Source organism: Anopheles funestus, chromosome 2RL, assembly GCF_943734845.2.
Source record: "Anopheles funestus chromosome 2RL, idAnoFuneDA-416_04, whole genome shotgun sequence".
In the NCBI taxonomy this organism is placed as follows: domain Eukaryota; kingdom Metazoa; phylum Arthropoda; class Insecta; order Diptera; family Culicidae; genus Anopheles; species Anopheles funestus.
Genome location: NC_064598.1, coordinates 29,146,479 through 29,165,650, shown reverse-complemented (window position 1 = coordinate 29,165,650; position 19,172 = coordinate 29,146,479).

The window sequence follows — 19,172 nt, the reverse complement described above, 5'->3', positions numbered from 1 at the left end:
ATGCACATTCAAATTTCGTCATAGTCATGATCGATTAAAATTAAATACTGATTATTTTGGTGAAACATCATGAATTAGTGCATACTGCTGGATTATTTCTTGTAGATGATTAGTAATGAATTTTTCATAAATAAGAAGAAGCATATTATTGATAATATTCCATGCGCAAATAAATTCCAAAAAGAAATTAAAGATCTTTTTTACTTAATTTTTTTGTGGTTGAACCAAAATGCTTATATGAATAATTTTCATAATTATTTTGTTTATGATGCCTATGTTTCAAAATAATCTTTTGTGTTTATAACATTATGGATGAAGAATGTTGTTAAAAAAACAAAATTTTTTGCTAATTTTAGTCAGCATTGCAATGTTGATCGTTCACAGTGGCTGTCGTGTCAGATGGCTCATCGTGAACGTTCTTTCATGCTCCTCTCGGACACATTCTTCCATTTCGACACACAACGAAAGTGCATTATAGAAAGTGTGAAGTGATAGAATATTCGTAAATATAAATCTATTTCTTTAAAATTAAAGCATAGCTCTGGAGTTTTCTGAGGCAGACAAAGGTAATTTCTTGTAATACTTCTTATATATAAAAAAAATTAAAATATACATATATACTTGTAGGAAGAATGGCTCCTGTCAATGCTCTTACTAGTGCCAGCTGGACTCATTTTTTTCAACACGAAAAAGGAGCTAAATGCCGCTACTGCCTGAAAATATATTCATATTCCAAAAGTTCAACCTCCAACTTAAAACGTCATTTAACCACAGTACACAAAACAGTTCCTTATAAAATAACCAAAACAACCACTAGTACTTCAATCAACATAGACGAAGATCCCGAACCTGGACCATCCACACAACCCGACCGTACAACACTTAACACAGCTAGCATGGAAAACTTTTTGAAAAAACCAATGAGTGCGCATGCAAAAAGAGAGTTGGATGAATTGTTATTAAATATGATATGCAAGGAATGTCTTCCGTTTAGATTAGTAGAGAGCGAATTTTTTAAGAAATTTATCAACAAGTTAAACCCTTATTATAATATTCCATGTCGGAAAACCATTTCGAACGCTTTATTACCAAGCGTTTATACCGAAAAACAAGAGCTGCTTAATCAAAAACTGCTTTCTGCGAAGGCTGTTGCACTCACTTGCGACGGATGGAGTAATTCGAACAATTTACAATTTATGGCATTAACTGGGCATTACATGGATTCGAATTTCAAACTGCAATCCAATTTATTAGAATGTTCCGAATTGTCTACTGCGCACACCGCGAAAAATATTGCCAATTGGATTAAAGAATGTGAAGAAACTTATAATATTCAGGGAAAAGTAGTAGCCATAACAACGGACAATGCAGCTAATATGAAGCTTGCGACCACTGAGCTAAACCTTACCCACATTCCTTGTTTCGCTCACACGATTAATTTGGTTGCACAAGACGCCGTAAAAAATAGCATCAAAAACGTTGTGGATGAAGTGAAAAGGATAGTAATGTTCTTTAAAAAAAGTTCCAAAGCTACTCAATTATTAACTGCGGTTCAAAAACAATTAAACTTAGAAGAACTAAAGTTAAAACAAGAAGTTCCAACTAGATGGAATTCCACGTTCGACATGTTGCAAAGATTTTTTAAAAACAAAATTGCATTACTTTCTTGTATAGATTCTTTAAAATTTAAAATAACTCTACAAAACCACGAATGGGATGTAATCGAACAATCTTTGGAAGCATTAAAATATCTGAACTCGGCCACTAAATTAGTATCAGGTGAAAAGTTCATTACTATATCACACGTCGGTCTTTTGAGCTCTACACTAGTGCGCAAAACGTCAGAATTGTTTAAGAACTCAACTGTTACTGATGAGGTCAGAAACTTAATTTCTTTGATCGTTGGTGGATTAAAAGAAAGACTGTCAGTTTACCGCGAAAGTGATGTAGTATGCAAAGCAATGTTTTTAGATCCAAGAATAAAAAAACTAGGTTTTCACAACGAAGTTGCAAAGTATAATGCAATATATAAAAAAATATTGGCGGATCTGATTCCATTGCAAGCTTCAACAAGTTCAATTGTAGCTACAAAATCTTCAAAAAACGAAGACCTTGAGATGTTGTTTGGTTTGGTTGTTACAGAGAAGCAGATTATTTTGAGTCCGTAAGCCAGAAACAACTAGCCATAAAAGAAATTGAAGAGTTTATAAATAATAGAGCAATAGAAATTAACGAAGATCCACTTCTTTGGTGGAAAGAAAATGAAAAAAGATTTCCAACTTTAAATACAATTGCCCAAAATATTTTATGTATTCCTGGTAGCTCAGTGCCATGCGAAAGAGTTTTTTCCAAGGCAGGCCAAATTTATAATGATAAAAGATCAAGGCTTCAAGCAAAAAAGATAAAAGAAATGCTTTTCCTTCAGCAAAACTCATAACAAATGTTATATGAACTTTAAACTTTACATGAACTTTAAACTTTACAAATGTTATATGAACTTTAAACTTTACATGAACTTTAAATTTTACAAATGTTATATGAACTTTAAACATGAACTGCCTGAAATGAACTCGTCTAAAAATTAAGAAAATGAAAATTTAAAATTGAATAAATGTAAAAATATAATAATTTGTTATGTTATGATTGTCATTACCTCGGAAAATGAACGTAAAACCTGTACCGTTCGTTCAGTTCTTCAAAATGAACGAAGCAGTTCGCTCAAGTTCACATGAAAATAGGAACTTTACCAACTCTAATTACAATGTTATGTTACTCTTATTCGAGTATGTTTATGCATTATATGCTTATTCTTTAATTGTCTTGTTCCTTCTATTTCATGTTGCTAATCGCGAGAAGGATTTCTTTTTATAATTTATCCGTTTTTTCATACCCTACCTTTGATATCAGATTTGCGTTTATCCCCTAGAGACCACTGAGAACATAAGATTTCTTTTTCCTAATACCATAACGTCAATATGCAAAATTATAGTAGTAATGGCTCCTCCTTACACTAACTCTTTTTATTATTACTACAAAATATTAGGTTTTTAGAAGCTTATGTTCAAACAATCACATCAATAAACATTGTTTCTTTTTTGCTACTGTTTCAGCCACATTCAAAGCATATGCGCATGATGTCAGGTAATTGGCAAAAGCATAGCGCTATTCAGCATAAGCTCTAGTTACTTAGTATACACGCTTGTATTTAATCTCATTTTCTTCCTGATAAGCGGCTGATGAAATAGAGAAAAACACACTTATTTCAACTCGTTTGCAAACAAACCCCCAATACCAACCACCCTTACACCAAGCCGCACCATCACGAGTCACTTCACCCATACCGCTGAAAACCACTGATCTACACGCTAATGAATTTCTTATTAATTAGGCAACATGGAACACTTTTCGGAATATGCAAATTATGTTGGCTCGTGCACAGCGCCGCCTCGCCGAAAAGGGTGTCTATAGGGTGGCACTCCTTGGGCGACCTCACCCTCTCTTCTAGCCCTCCTTCTCCGTATGGGCCAGCCCATCGGTGGGCTTTAATTATTTTTTGCAAATTTTGCATAATGCCTAACGAGCGAACAACACGCCGACACACGGCCCCGACAATGCGATGGGCGGCAAAGGGTACCAAAAAGCAAAACCCCGACAAACCCGTGCTTTCAAAATTCAAACAGCCCCACGTGTGCGATCGTACATCGAACGTCCATTAGCTACGGTCGGGAGAACTTCCGGACGGGGGATGAGCACGCGTTTCGGCTCGCAAACCCGGGAGCCAAGCAATTGAAATGTTTACAAATCGCCTCGATCGTCGTTAATTTGATGACGATCGCCGCCACCAGTCGCGTTTGGTGGCCCGATTTTGTTGGCGACCGTTTTGCTGATGCGAGATCGGCTGAGATTCCGCTACGTGGTTCTCCGTGTTGGTGGACGGTGTTCACCGTTCATTTCAACCCTATCGGCAATGCAACGGTTGCAGCGGTATTTTAATTATTTCGCAAAAAACGGACACCACCGAGTCGGTGCTTATGATATTTGTTTGGTGAGAGAGGGGAAGGGTGGGGTGGGTGCTAGTTGAATAAGAAAAGAAAAAAAAACACCCGGCCCAAGGAATGGTCCAAGTCCCTTTACGTATGCGTACACGTCGTGGCTTATCTTATCGGGGCGGTTTATATTCAATTACTTACGCTTTAAAGCCTTCATTACTGTCGAACGATCGATGGGTTCGTATCCTCTTGTTCGAAACTGGAAATGGAGTTCCTGCCTCGAGCAGGCGACGAACCCGAAGTGACGATCGATCGGGCTGCGTAACACAGAAGTGGGTCCGAAAGAAAGAAAAAAACCATCCACAGATCGTTCGACGATCGACAAACGTCCGTTTGCCGATGAGCAGAAAATGCTTTTAACATTCCTAGGTGGCCCATCAGCAGCACGTACCAATGTGCAGCACAGGACCATTTTCCTTCGGGCCCTCCCCGGGCGGTTTAGCTTATTTCCGCTTCTGCACGACCGTGTCGTCGCGCTCTTATCGGAGACATTCTTTTCATTTACCTTTATTGTTCTTCCCTCTGCTCCCATTTCGTTGCCTTCCATTCGCATCCACAAATCGATCATGGATGGTCACAGCACAAAAAACGAACCGTTGCACAATAGGAAGGGAAGCCAAAAATAAAGAGAAATAACAGCACCGAATAACACTCCGATATCACAACACAAGTGGACGAATTTAAAAACCCAGTAAATTAACGACTCATCCCATTGCCAAACAAGCAAGAATGGAGCGAGTAAAGAAGTAAAACAGTGAAAAAAGATGGTCATTTTAGGGAGTTTTTTTTTGCGCAACAAACAAACCTTAGGAGGGTGAAACGATGTGCGGAAAGAGTACCGATAAGCGTGACACTAATGCTTAAATTGGTTGTCTCTTCGTCCTTTCGTGTTTCATCGAACGTACGAGACTGAGATTGGGGCAACTTCTTTGCTCGATCGTTTCGTGATCTTCGCGTGATTTTCGCTATTCTTTCTTCATCCCTTCGTCCGATCTTTCCGACAGTGTAATAATTTAGTTCATGGCTTTTCGCCCTTCTCAACATTCTCGACCAACTCTCACACACAGCTCACTGATAAGAAAGCGATCGATTTAATGTTTTCATTCTCGCCCCGTATACTGCTGTGGCTGTGTCATCGTGTGCCGGGTGGACACAGCTAACGAAAGCTTTCGAATTGTTATTTGTTTTTCCTACTGCTTCATCCGCCCAACCTATTAATGGGCGACCTGTAGTGGGGTTTCGAAAAGCTAATGGAGCCACATTTGAAACGGTAGTTTGATCGAATGCAAATGTACTGTACAAAACTTTCATCTTTCATTGGAATCAATTTTGATTTTTTCACTATTTTTTGTTCATCTTCAGTTAATGAAGTCTTCAAACTATTGAATAAATCTGTTTTTTCTGAAGCATTTCTAAGCATTCGTTTTTTTAAAAAATGTATAAATTCGATGTTGAAATATCATCAATTATTAACTAAAGTTACTCGGTTTTAGAGATGGCAAAGGCGCCGGTCTCTACACGACAGAAGCGGTGATCAAATCTCATCCGGGCTAAACACAAAAATTTGAAATAAATTCAAGGAAACCATGTAATCGAAGGCTAAGACCTCTTGGGGATTGTAGTTCCACAAAAAATGAAGATATCATCAATCAACAGATAATGGGTGAACATTATAAACGTAGATAAGCTCTGGTCGTTCTAAATGTAATAAAACATAAATAAAACATTTCTTAGACATCTATTCCTCCTTAAAGAATCTTTGAGAAAAATATAATCTACTACGAGAATATAATCTACTACAAATGCTTGCAGTTGTACAATATCATAATGGACAACGCGGAACCTCAAATAATGAACAACGTTGGAATCTTTCTTAAGCTTACGTTCCCATCCGAATATCTGAGTGCTCTCTAGAATTGCTATTCGAATTGGTAGTTTTTTTCAATTGTTTTTATTACACTCTAGCTTATCCTTAACTTCATCCTTTTCTACATACGTTCTAATATTAGTAAAATATTTGATTAATATGATATTATTACCTGAGTAATCAGAATTACCAATCAATTTCCTTAGCTAAATTGTTATGAAAATTATGCAATGATATATGGTAACAACATATCAATTAACCTTTTTTACTAGATACCTTAGATTAAGTTACAAATCAAACATATTTTTGAATATTTTTAATAAAATTCATGATGATAGACATACGGACTTGTCGTCCAAAAGTAAATAAAAAAAAGATTATAGTATATCTTTAAAATAAATATCTAATTCAGTTTTTAACATATGATAAAGAAAATAATTACCAACATTGAAGTTAAGTCATTTTCCAACCTAACTCCAGCACCCAAAAACATGGCCACCTCTCCTACAGTAATACCATTCGAGAACAGGAAGGAAATGCATTTATCTTACACATTTTAACCACTCACCGACAGGTTGTTTTCCTTCGGCAACAAACGTATCTAATTATAGGCTAAAACAAATATGCTCCCATCAAACGTTTCCAGCTGATTACCCACGACTTTCCTCATGCCAGACAGGTGACGGTGGAAACAGCCCATCAACCCCCCACACAGTTCACCAGAGAAAGCCAGAACAAGCAAAAACCCATCTTAAGGGAATCATTTTTAAAATCGTTTCAATTCGTCCCCTGGAACGTCGAAAGCAAATAAACATCCTCCCCGAACGCCGTGCGGAAGAAAATATAATTAAAATTGATGAATGAACTCAAGACAGTGGCCACCTTACAAGCTTTACCAGCGGGAATCGTTTGGGACACGTTTCGGAACGTTAGGGGTAAGGTACCACAACCCTGCCACAGGAACGGGGGGTGTCCATGTTTCGGCGCTACATCGTGGTGGGCAATCGGAAGGAAGGACGATTTATTTAATGTCATAATTTTTACTCCCTATTTCCCGTACAAATGGTGCCGTGGACGATGAGCTCGTTCGTACCATTTCCCATAAATTACGTCCCTGCTTGATGTGTCCGATTCCTGCGGTAATTACGGTGGTAACAGAGACAATCACGGACAATCAAACTGCAAACTTGAACACCGTCAGCTGTTGTGTTTCTTCGATGGTTTGCTTTTTTTTTGGTAAGAGTGAAAAACCATTGACCACCCATTTGTTGTTCTTTGTTTTTCTGTTGTTGCCCCATTTAAGTTTTGCTGCCGACACCGAAGAAGAGACAAATTCTCTCGATGACTACCAGGACGGAATGGAAGGGAAATCGAAACCAAGCTTACGGTCTCAAACCGCAACCGATCAACGAGTGCGTCTTCGTCTTCTTGCGCGAAGCGTTTTCTTGCGCACGAGCTCGGAACGTTTTGTTTGCTGCGTCTCGCGAGGCGTTGCCACCATCGCTTAATCTATCGGCCCCGAAAGCTTTTAACGTTAAACAACACGTGTTTTAAATGTTAATGAGTAAATCAAGAGATTATAGAAATGTGTTGCGGTCGATTTGACTGTTTCCGTACGCAGACCGGAGGGCATGTTGAACAGTTCTGTACGTTTGAAACATTTTTTTAAGAAGTCTAAATGAAGTACCTAAACTCAGATTTTTGATTGGTAAACATTTTGGAACATTTTCGATATTATCTAAATATTCCAATGATGAAGTTCATGAGAAGAGAGTAATGTTTTACCAAAAAAAATTTTACTCAAGTCACTTTCCATTCCAACTCTAACGTTGCGTGTCACAAACTGTCACGGCGTAATCACATTAAGGCGATCCTACACAGATCCTGGGTGCTTTACTTTTAGTTGTTTACCCGGTTTTTTTTTTTGCGAAACATGCTTTCACATACCCAATATGTGACGGGGACCTTATTGCAGCGACTCGGTGACTCGTCAACGAAGTTCATTGTTCTCCGTTGAAAATCCTGATGCCAACCAACCAAGCGATGCCAGCGCCAGGGATTAAGGAATTGAGTTGTTCATTAATCACTCCCAAGTCCCAGAGAACTCTAACACTCCCGTTGATCACGATCTGCTCCGTCTGCTAAACGCAATACGACAGCCAAAATCGTTTCCAACGGATTCCGGACAGCCCGCCAAAAAGGCATTCATATCCTTTCCTTTCCCCCCAGCCCCTCCCCATTTTGGCATGATCTTCATCCCACTTTCCCTTCGAGTCGAATATTAAATGCCGATGGATTTATGTGACGTCCCTTATCGGTGGTTTGGTGGCTAATTGAAAAGCTTTTCGTATGTATCTTCTCGTTGCTTAAGTCCACTCTTCCCTACGAATCAATAAGGAAAAAATCCATCCACACATCATTGGATTGTGGAAAGACGCTTTTGGGGGACGCTCTCTTCAACGATCGGAAAGAATTTGCATTTAAAGGCGTCGCATTATGATGATACCAGCGGGCAGCTTACGCGTCCCTTCGGCGTGGGTTCTGTTTCAGTTGTTTATTTTCTACAGCGAATTTAAAGTACATTTTCTTCACGAAACGAAAGTGAAGCTCCACACACGAATGTCTGTTGCAGTTTGCCCGAGCAAAGACCACCTATTAGCAGATCGTTACGAATCGTGTAGTTAGGGATCGAAACCGACACCATCGAAGTGATTTCGTAACCAACCATTACCACCAACATCCCTGTCATTACTTTGGCCCGGTTCGTAGTTTTTTGGGGGGGCTTCTTGCCATTCCTTATGATTAGATTGTTTGATGTACCGCATCGGGAGAGGAACATCTTGTAGGCTGTTCGGAAGAAGGAAGTTAATTTATAGTTTGTTTCTCTCCCTCTCTCGCTGGGTGTATGTGTTCTGAACCATGATCGTTTGTTTGATCATGCGATTGGACGCAAATCGCCAACAGCCGGAACACACCCAAACCGTTCCGCTGGTTTGATTGTCAACGGAAACGAACCTCGAACGTGATCGATTCTTCTGCCGGTCTGGCTGACCGATTTGATGTTAAAGAGATCGTTCTTATTTTGATGGGTTGGTTCCGTTCTGGGATTTGATTTTGCCTTAACGGGAAACTCTTTGCGACGTGTTTTGAGTTTTGGATTTCAAATTCTTAAGAACAAAAATTATTATCATCATCGTCGTTATGATTATTTGGGGTTGGATTGTAATCGAATCCGCGATTACGGTTGGATGATTACGATTATCTACAATCGGATATTTGTCGCTGTTTAATTTAATTATTATCGTTTATAATCGAACTTCAGGATTTCACGATGCTTTGCTTTTCTTTACAAAAAATTTACTAAAAGTTCCTTAAACTTTATTTATTATCTTAGGAATTATAACTTAACAAATATAGAAAATAAGAATATGTCCTTTAGAACTTAAATTCACAGCATATATATTTTAATTACTTTAAATACATAATACCTTGAAAATCCAAAACATTTGGTCAACTCTTTCATGTTATGTCTAGCATCAAATTACACTACGAATTATGTTTCGCTTTGTTGAACTTTCTCTTCAATAGCCACTCACAGCGTACTGCACAGTAAATACAAGAGACTAAGCCATTGGACAACGAAGCAGATCGTTTGGACAACTGTTTCAATACTTTCGCATTTGTTTACTTTCTACAAAACCGCAGCGCTTAGTTCCACCGATTCCCCAACCACAGATCTAGTCCAATGAGTATGGAAGAGTTTGGGGCGGTAAAGCTCCATTGTTTGATGCCATATAGCCTATAGGATTTTGGAAAATTGTTATTTTACTAATATTTAAAAAAAAAGCTTCGAAATGTCAAGAAATCATTTTTTCCAAAACTCAACTCACTCTATTTTCAACTTACAGAAGTAAGTTATTTTTTTATGTTGGAAACAATGGGAGTTACAATTCTGCAAGAATTGAATGTCTTAAATTTGTAAGGTATATATAAAGTTTTGAGTTATTTCTGAATTCTTTTTAAATTTAAGTAGAATTCTTCTGCAAGCTGAAATCAGAAATCCTATCTTCAAGTTTTGCTACTCAATGCTTTCTAAGAATCGAGACTTCTTCGTGAAGAATTGATTTCAGCTTGCGAAAGTAGGTATCTGTTATTGCGAAGAATTCCAAATTTAGCTGAACACGTCTTAGTTTAACTTGAAACGAATCCAAAAATGGTTCCAACTTTATTACTCCGAATTCCTCTACTGCAGGCATTGAATCATAAAAACTTGTATCAATTCATTTTTTTTGCGATGTCCGAATTTTATTCTGATCATAACTAAGGTATCATCAACTTCCTCTTCAAAACACCAAAAAAGGGCCAACTTCAAATTAACCACACACCATTAACTATGCATCATAAAAATTTGCTCCATAAAACATAGAATATGAAGAAAAAAAAATCCATTAATATAATAAGTTTCAAATAACATCTTAATTTCATCATCGGCTCTCAAATGTGTCGACCAAATCTTCCGATCGATTTAAACAGAGAATTCACCACATCCTTCACGAGTTACAGGCCGAAATAAAATACTTCGGCCCTGGCACTTATTTCCGGCACGTAATTTGTTTCCCTTCTTTCATCCTCGTTTGGCAAAAGGGAGGGCGAGCATTTTCTTAGAAACACAATGAGCCACTAAAATGGCCGCTGAAAAAATCGCGCCCGTGTTTGCTTACACGATCCAATGGGAGTTTTATTTAGTGAGCGCGGACCAAAAAGATTAAATGTAATTTCAGACAAAGCGCACGAAACGTAAATCGCCGGTCCGGAGAGCACCGGAGAACGTTTCGGGAAAAATGGTATATTTATTTCGAAATTGATTTCCTCCGACTCCGACAGTTTCCCGGGAGCACCCCTCGCACAACATTTCGTTTCTAGTTGTACCCATTTTCCGCACCTTCTAAGCCGTTTCGTTTCGGCCAAATGCGAGGAATTATTCGCAGCGACCATTTCCTCGTTCGGTGGACTATATGGAGCCAGCAGCGTGAGACGGGGCAGAGTGAAACAACAGTGCGCGATACGCGAGATAACATTTTAATGTGCGGTTTTTGCGGCATGGTCCCTGTTACACGGAGCCAACATCAACACGATCGCCTCCGCAATCATGGGCTATAAAATTGAAATGAAAACAGCCCTTTGCTTTCACGGCCGTAAAACTCCGGCCAAATGGTCATTGTCGTACGGTAAATTGCTGCAGCAAACAAAAAAAAGTGCTTTAAACGATACTTTGCCCAGTGAAAAACGATCACTTTGAGTAGTGGAACTAGTGCACGCTGTGTTTTTTGCGGTAAACGTACTTATGATAACTCAAAGCTCCACTCGAAACTGTCAAATTGAAAATTGTGCACCAGAGAGAAAAAGTGGAGTTTTTGCTTTCTTTTTTTCACAAAAACGCTAAAAATCATACCTTTTGCGGGGTATAAAAAAGGTACATTTAATAATTCGTTTCCTACATATTTGTACTTCACTTTATTCAGGCTTACGATCGTGCCATTAAAGCGAGGATTGAAATGTGTTTGTAAAAACCAAGTCTTTCCTTTGAATTGATGCTCAATTCTGCGAAGTTTATAAATAATTACCAACTAAACAACGTTGTACAACTAAGTCAGTTTATTCTCGCTTCAAAACCCCCCATCGTAACCGACCGAAACGGCCATCTGTAGGTGGAAGGAAGGCATCCAGCCGCCATACTGGTTTTGTGGAGAGAACATACAACAAAAAAACAGGTCAAACACCACAGGGAAGGGTCTGTCGAAACAATAAATTGAATCCAACCACTTCGTCATTGTCTTCGGCAGAAATGATTGCAATGGCAGTTAAGCGAAGGATTATTTTATTGCACCACGAGAACGGATCTAGCATACAAAGTATCTTTTTATTTCCTCCCGGCCCCTCCATTTGCTGGCCACCTCGGTTTTCCACGACCTCCTGGGCTCCCCACACCGCTATCAAATGGAGGAGGGTTTTGTTTTTTTCCACTTTGAGGATGCCATTTCCTTTGTTTTCTTGTCTCTTTGATTGAATTTTCCTTCCCATTCTGGCAGTTAGTTGATTATTGTACCGGGGTATCCATCCCGTACGTACATATCGGTCGATTGATATTCCATCTTTGCTGCTATGCCCTTTTCCCCACCCTTCCTCCTTCATGCCCCTGCTCTCCCCCCATTAACCTCATGCCCTTAACCACACCATTTTACGTGCTCATTTCGGTTGTAGCTCTGAAATGCCAAACCGAGATGGTTGCTCTTTTAGTGAGCACCGTTTCGTTTGATTGCTTCCGAAGTGAACAAAGAAGAACCTTGGTGCTGTTTTAAGGATGAAGGTAAAAGTAATAGGCTATATTGTTAGAAACAATACAAAAAAATGGATAACAGGTTTTATAAAAATATTTTAACTTTTTTGTATTGAAGAGCTAACACATAACAAAAATAAAGCATATAAAAACGTTTATGGAATGAAACAAAAAAAACCCATTGGACTAAATTTTCCAACCGGTACCATAAGTATTCTTATAGTAAACTATATTTAGCGAAAACAAATTACCACTTTACGATCAATTTTATAAATAACAAACGCAGCTCAATATAGCCCCAAACACCATCGAGAAACGGCGTGCGTAGGTGTGGGAACCTACGTCTTCAAACAGCAGCAGTTTGCCCATCTGGGAATTCTGGCACAACACACATTCATCTCACGAGCCGCGTCTGAACTGCGTCTACATTTACCCTTTTTCATCACCACCCACAAACCCACCACCAACCGTAACTGCGATCAATAATTCATCGAAAGGAATTATTGTTATTGCGATTGGCAGTTTATAGTTGATGGGAGCTTTTGTGGCTGCTGATCGACAAACTGGGCACGGAGAAGATTAGGCCAGCTTTGTTTCGATCGCGGTAGAATTACCGCTGTCACAAATTAACTGCAATCGATACGCTATAAAACAATGATTACGTTTGTATATGCCCGGTGGTAAGGGACAAAAGCTACAAAGTCGTGAACATATTTTACTGAAAATGTTTGTTAATTTGGTAGAGAGACATGTTTATTTGATCACAAACTGTTGATAATCTAGTTAGGGAGAGATATACTTTGAGAAGTTCCATAAAGATTTTCAAAAGAAGAACTTTTTCAACTATTAAATTAGGACTATGTTTAAGAAATATTATATTGATACTACTTTTGAAAATAGTATATAAAAAATATATATTGAAAAAATAGTTCAATTGACTAAAAACTACAAAGGTTGTAATGTTTTTTTGCCTTAAAGCCTGTCAAGAATTTTGCCTTGAAAATATAAATCACTCTAATTAAGTATTAGTAATTGGTGTAAAGAATATGTGAAGAAAGCTTAAAGTAAATTGGTTCCAAAGTTTTGAATAAAATCTGGGAACTGATTTGCAAGAGATGAGGGAAACGAGTATTAAACATTGAACAAGTGTTTATTCTCTTTACCACCAGTTTATTCTTTGGACTTTACCTTGGTTACCTGTCGGTGAATTGACTTGAACTTGTGTTACAAGACACAGATAATGGAGAAGATGCACTATTTTAGCAAATTCTGAAGAATTCCGGGATTTGTTTATACTTCAAAGTTATAGAGTCGACTCCAATAATTACCTTTTATATATTCCGCGTTTCAAGAGACTTATCGAAAGATAATTTTAATAACAATCTAAAGTAATTTAGATTTAACAAATTTTATGTAAGTAGAAGGGATGCAAGTAGAAGGTGTTATCTACCAATTGAAATCTTATTTGCTATAAAATTTTATGGTATAAACCAACTGAGAAATTGCAATAAAACAAATTAAATTCAATTTTCTTTCATAAACCAAGTTTGTTAGTAGTTGTTTAATCTAAAACTATTCTAAATCCTTCGCACAACGAGAGATGAGATGAAGAAGAACTTCTTTTAAATAAATTCATCAAAATCAACGTAAAGTGTTACAACAAAATAGAACAACATTCGTAACGAATTACCAAAGACAAAGGATTCACAAAACAGCACGCAAGTGGTTTCATTGTTCCGACAAAAAAAAAACGAAGACAAGACGTCGGTTGGTTTCTCACCTAGCAAAATTAAGCTTATATCATTCTTCATTTACCTTAATAACACTTTACACATTCGTTTACAGCCATTTTTGCCTGCCGGTAGTGTTTTTTTAACATGCTTTGCTGCATTCTCTCCCATCGGTACCGTGCAGCAAAAAAGGCACAACCAAATGAAGCTCATTGAAGCTACAAACACATCCGTGCTGAGACTACTGAAGGTGGTGAGCAGCAACACTGGAGCACATAAGCACTAACCCACCCCATGTTTGCCAGGCAAAACTGCAAAACCCAGCAAAGAACGCAGCACGAGAGCATAGCGCATGAGAGCTTTAGCAAACATTCGATGCTCAGCAGTGTTGGTGCACTGCAAGTGCTGCCGATTGCTGAAACGGAGCAGCAATCAGGGACGCTTGCGTGAAAATTTCCTGTGACGATAGAGACGACTGGATGAAAGCTTTTATCTTACAACTACTAACGCTATCCAACCATCGATAAGCGCACAACACGTCGTCGGTCAATTCGGCCGCCGAGGAAAGTGGGGACCCGGGGGCGTGGGGGGTACCGCAATTTTTCCACGTCTTCTCTGTACTTTCCTTCTGTGGCTCGCACGTGCTTCTCGGTGGGGTGAAATGAGTGAGAACAAAAAATGATATCCTGCTGAAACGCTGAAACCAGGCAAATACAAACGAGCGAAGCAATCAAACTTGTAGCCGAATGCAATGGAGCATCGTCAATGCAAAACAACTGGCTCGCGGACAGGGTCGTGGATGAATATTTGATGCTTAATTGAATACGTTATTCCATCATGCAAGCGAATGAGTGAAACCTCGACGCAATGGAAATGATGAAATTTTTGCAACAAAACCTGGCCTGCCCACTGTGGGATATTTTCACGTCACCCAAAGTCATGGTCCGAGCTACTTTGGCTACATTGTATCAAATTAGCAGCCACAAATTGTGGCATTACTGCCCCCAACTCTATCAAACCGTAGCGATCTACCACCTCTCCCATCCGCCCGGGGTCACGATCACTATGGAAAAAAAAGATACGACAACGACATCTTCCAAAACGAATGAAAGGAATCAAATTATCCTGGTTTCTCCTTACCTTTTTCCACCCTCCTTTTGCATCTTTCCACCCCCCAAAAAAAGGCCCGTTCGCCCCGCCGTTTGTCGCTGGGAAACGGCAGCAGCAAATCACAATCGGAATTACGGCGTACAGGCCAACGGATATTCTCGGCGCAATTGAAATAAATGATGATTGCACGGAAAAATATTCATCATAAAAATGATTAAAATATGACGATGCGAACATCTTGAACGGCAACATGTTCCGTGTGCCGCACTGGAGCATTGAAAAAGGTTAATGCCAGTAAAAGGGGATGAAAGCGTTCGGAGCAAAAAGGAATGGTGGTACCACTCGTAAAGTGAGTAAAGGAATGAAAATGGGTTCTTCCTTGCCGCACATCATGCTTACCACACAGTACCGGGAATTTTCCGGCATTGCCAGACCTCATGTGCGTACATTGTAGCTCAATTACTACGATTTGCATTACATTGTTTCGGAATGGGCGGCACGAGGGATCGATGCTCGAAGGTCATTTTAATACGGTTAGGAACGGGGGGAAAGAATAAATTGCAACTATTTTCTTTCAGCAGAGCTTCAATCTGCTGAAACGGTTTAGCAATCAGTTGGTTGAAGAAGTTGGTAATCGAAAGCAATACGAATAATACAATTTTGGGTTCGTCGCTTGTATCGCAAGGTATAGGCCTTATAGAATGTATTTAATTGAAAAAGTTTATAAAAATAGGGATTTTTTTAAGTTTATTGTTTTTATTTCTTGTTTTATGGAATAAGATTTAAAAAAATATTTCTTCAATTAAAAAACCAACGAATTTTAGTTCATTAAACTAGATATATTTGTTGGCTTTTTTAACTCAGAAAACCTTAAGTAGCTTCATAACATTTTCCTTCAATCCACGAGATAGCCCAACCTTTATGTCTTTATGTTTTAAATAAAAAGTTATAAATATTTCGCCAATGTAATAGCTTAAACCAACAAATTGTGCCAAAAAAATGCATACAAAAAATTACTTTAACACTATGCAAAAAAAAATCAAATAGTTTCCATTCATTAGGGTAACACATTTTCAAATGAACACCGTGAGCATTTCATAATTTGGCTGATAATAGATAGCAAACGGTTGATTGACATCGTTATCCTTCGTCGTCTTGCTGTGGCGTTTGCGCACGTCCCAAAAATGGACCATCGCCTCTCACTAACATCAGCAAACAAGAATGCACTTCATCCATGCTTGCACAAATATGCACCAATCAGCACTATCCAAAACGCAATAGCTTGTTGATATTGAGTGAGTGAGCACCAAACATTGCATTGTGCAAGTGAAACAGTGTGTAGAAAAACAAAAATTAAACTACAACTTTTGCGCGTGTTATAAGCAAACGTGAGCCAACGGAATTGGGTAACTAATGTTTCGGACTGCGAAATATGTTTCCGTGTATTTAACTGGTTTGACATAAACTTGCAGTTATATTTTGAAAATAATCGAATGCAATGGGTAAAAGTTTTCGGGGCCTAAAAAAGGTAAAAACATTGCAGCGTAATGAATGAATTTGTTTCGAACTTCTTATATACTTAAAGCATCGCTTTTAAGCTCCGCCTTCGTTCGTTCGACCACCATTTTGGGCGTACCGGTGGCGATGTACAGTGATGGGAGGATGATATCGGACACGCAGCTTGTGATTGTCTGTTTTTGTCCAAACAATTTCAATCAAATGCATCATTTGATCGCATAAAAAAGATAATGCTGAAATTTGTTTTACTTATTAGCCTCAATCCTCATACACAAATTGTCTAGACAAGTTGTCAAAAACGGGTGGTTTGGATCACGACAGTCGTGTTTGTGATCTGTTGGAAAAATAAAATTTGACGAAAGGCAATCTTACAAACAAACTGCCAAGATTGGGATCCTTATACACAAACGGAAAGCCGAAACTGTCAAACAGCTTTCCGTTAGCTTTTTCTCACGGAAAGGCGCCAATTTCAGAGTGTTTGTAATATTTTTGTTATATTTTAGTACAGAAACTATTGGAATAAACAAGTATTTTTGTAAAAACATAAATTTATGAACATTTATGAATGAAAAAAAAATTAAATATGTTTGCTTGTGGCTGGCAAGATTCCGCCACATCGTACTGTTGTTTCTGCTCAAGAAAGTACTGTGTTTGTTACTGCTTCTGTTGTTGAATGGTTACCGGACACCAGTAACTATTTAGACATCCAAACAGCATATAATTATATATGAATAATTTTATGTTTTCGCTCAGAATATTGCATATATTTAGAAACAACAAGGAGCCTAGCTAATCTATTTGTTCCCTGAAATTTCTTCCACAATTTCCAAACATTTGGCAAACGCCACGGAGGAAGTGGATTGAGCAATCGCTAAATGGAAATCTTTTTATTTTGATAACTACCCTTAGCTAGAAATCCCAGCGTAACTTCCGACATTTCCTTTGGAGTAAGCCATTTTGCCTTAACCGGCGGAAACTTTTCCTTGAATGTCAAGGAATATTTCCTTCGACACAAGAAAATTTGTCCTTAATCTGTAATTAATAAGCACGGCATTGAACAAGTTAAATATTTTTTGCACAAATATTTCGCATACATAACTCACGCTTGGGTGGTAAGTTGCAAAGGGTCGATAACACTTCGAAGGAATCGGCTTTGTTGTGCCAGATCTTCCGTTGTTTCTTCTTCACTGTTGCTATCATCACTTACGTAGCAGGAGAAAATCATTTAAATGTTTTAAACAATTATTTAACAAACAATCTTTTTTCAAGCTAACAGTGAAGGGAGTTTTTTTTTTTTTTTGATTTTGAACGGTTTGACACATCGATGGTTGCAGCATAAAAGCTTTAACGAAAGAAAAAATTTGACGAATCTTGTCTTTCACAAGAATGGTTTCATGATCCAAATCTAAGTTCCGTTTGTCTTGGCTCACTTGTCTTGTCAAAATTCCGTTTGTGTATAAAGATTGATACTATTATTTATATCTTGCTACCAGTTGTGTATCTTAGTAATGCAGATAGGAATGATACTTAATCATTTTTGTTTTTTAATTCGGTATTTAAACCAAACATGGCTGTTAAATAAAATATTCAACTCAAAATAATCACCATTGTACGCTTTTATATATTTCGATTTTTCGATTTTTTTTTTGTAATTTTGAGTAACCCTACAGCTTCCTCAACGACCTATCAACTTAAACTTAACGAAACTGGTCGACTGTTGTTCCATTCTACCTATTACATTACAAACTTGCTTAAAAACAAACCACATAGAGCAGGTATACTAAATAAGAAAAACTTTGTTAAAATGTTGTTAAAACTTTGAAAAACAGAGTTCAAAAATAAAATATATAAGAAGAAGAAATGATTGGAATACAGAAAAAAATCAGGTAAAACATTTACACGATTTAACAGAAACAACTTTCGGCAGTGCACAGTAAGTACGAGTATACCCAGGATCACACTTATATAGTTACTTAATATTAAGTTTCTGACGGGATGTTATGTAACTGATATATTTAAATTAAATAAAGTGAAACGCACTGGTACTGATAATGACTCACGAAAACATTAAACGAAATAACAAAGCATTAGTGGAAATGTTTTTTTTTTCTTAATGGATTACAGTCCACACTATAGTATAAAATAATTTTCAAATCGAATATTTTGTTCTCAAATGAATATACAATTTTTGTGGATATACAATTTTTGTTAGTATTGGGCTGCCAAAAATTTGTTCTTAAGCTTGAACATTTCTAAAATTTCATTTCCGTTGTTTAGGTGGAGACCCTGGAGCTCAAATTCCACGGCTCAAGCCCAAGTGTTTTAGGGTATTTTATCCTTGAAGCATAATGTTGCAAAAATAGCAGTCATCGTTCCGGACAATTCCCTAAACTTCCTTTCCTTCCTCTTACCTGTCTTAAGTAACATTAGTTAAAGTAAGAGGACTCTCATCCTCCGTTTGTTTGCAAATTACGTCATCCATATTGTTGGAAACAATAATGCTGTGAATGATACAACAATCCTTAAATGTTCTTTGCAATCCCTGTACGCCATCCCTTCAT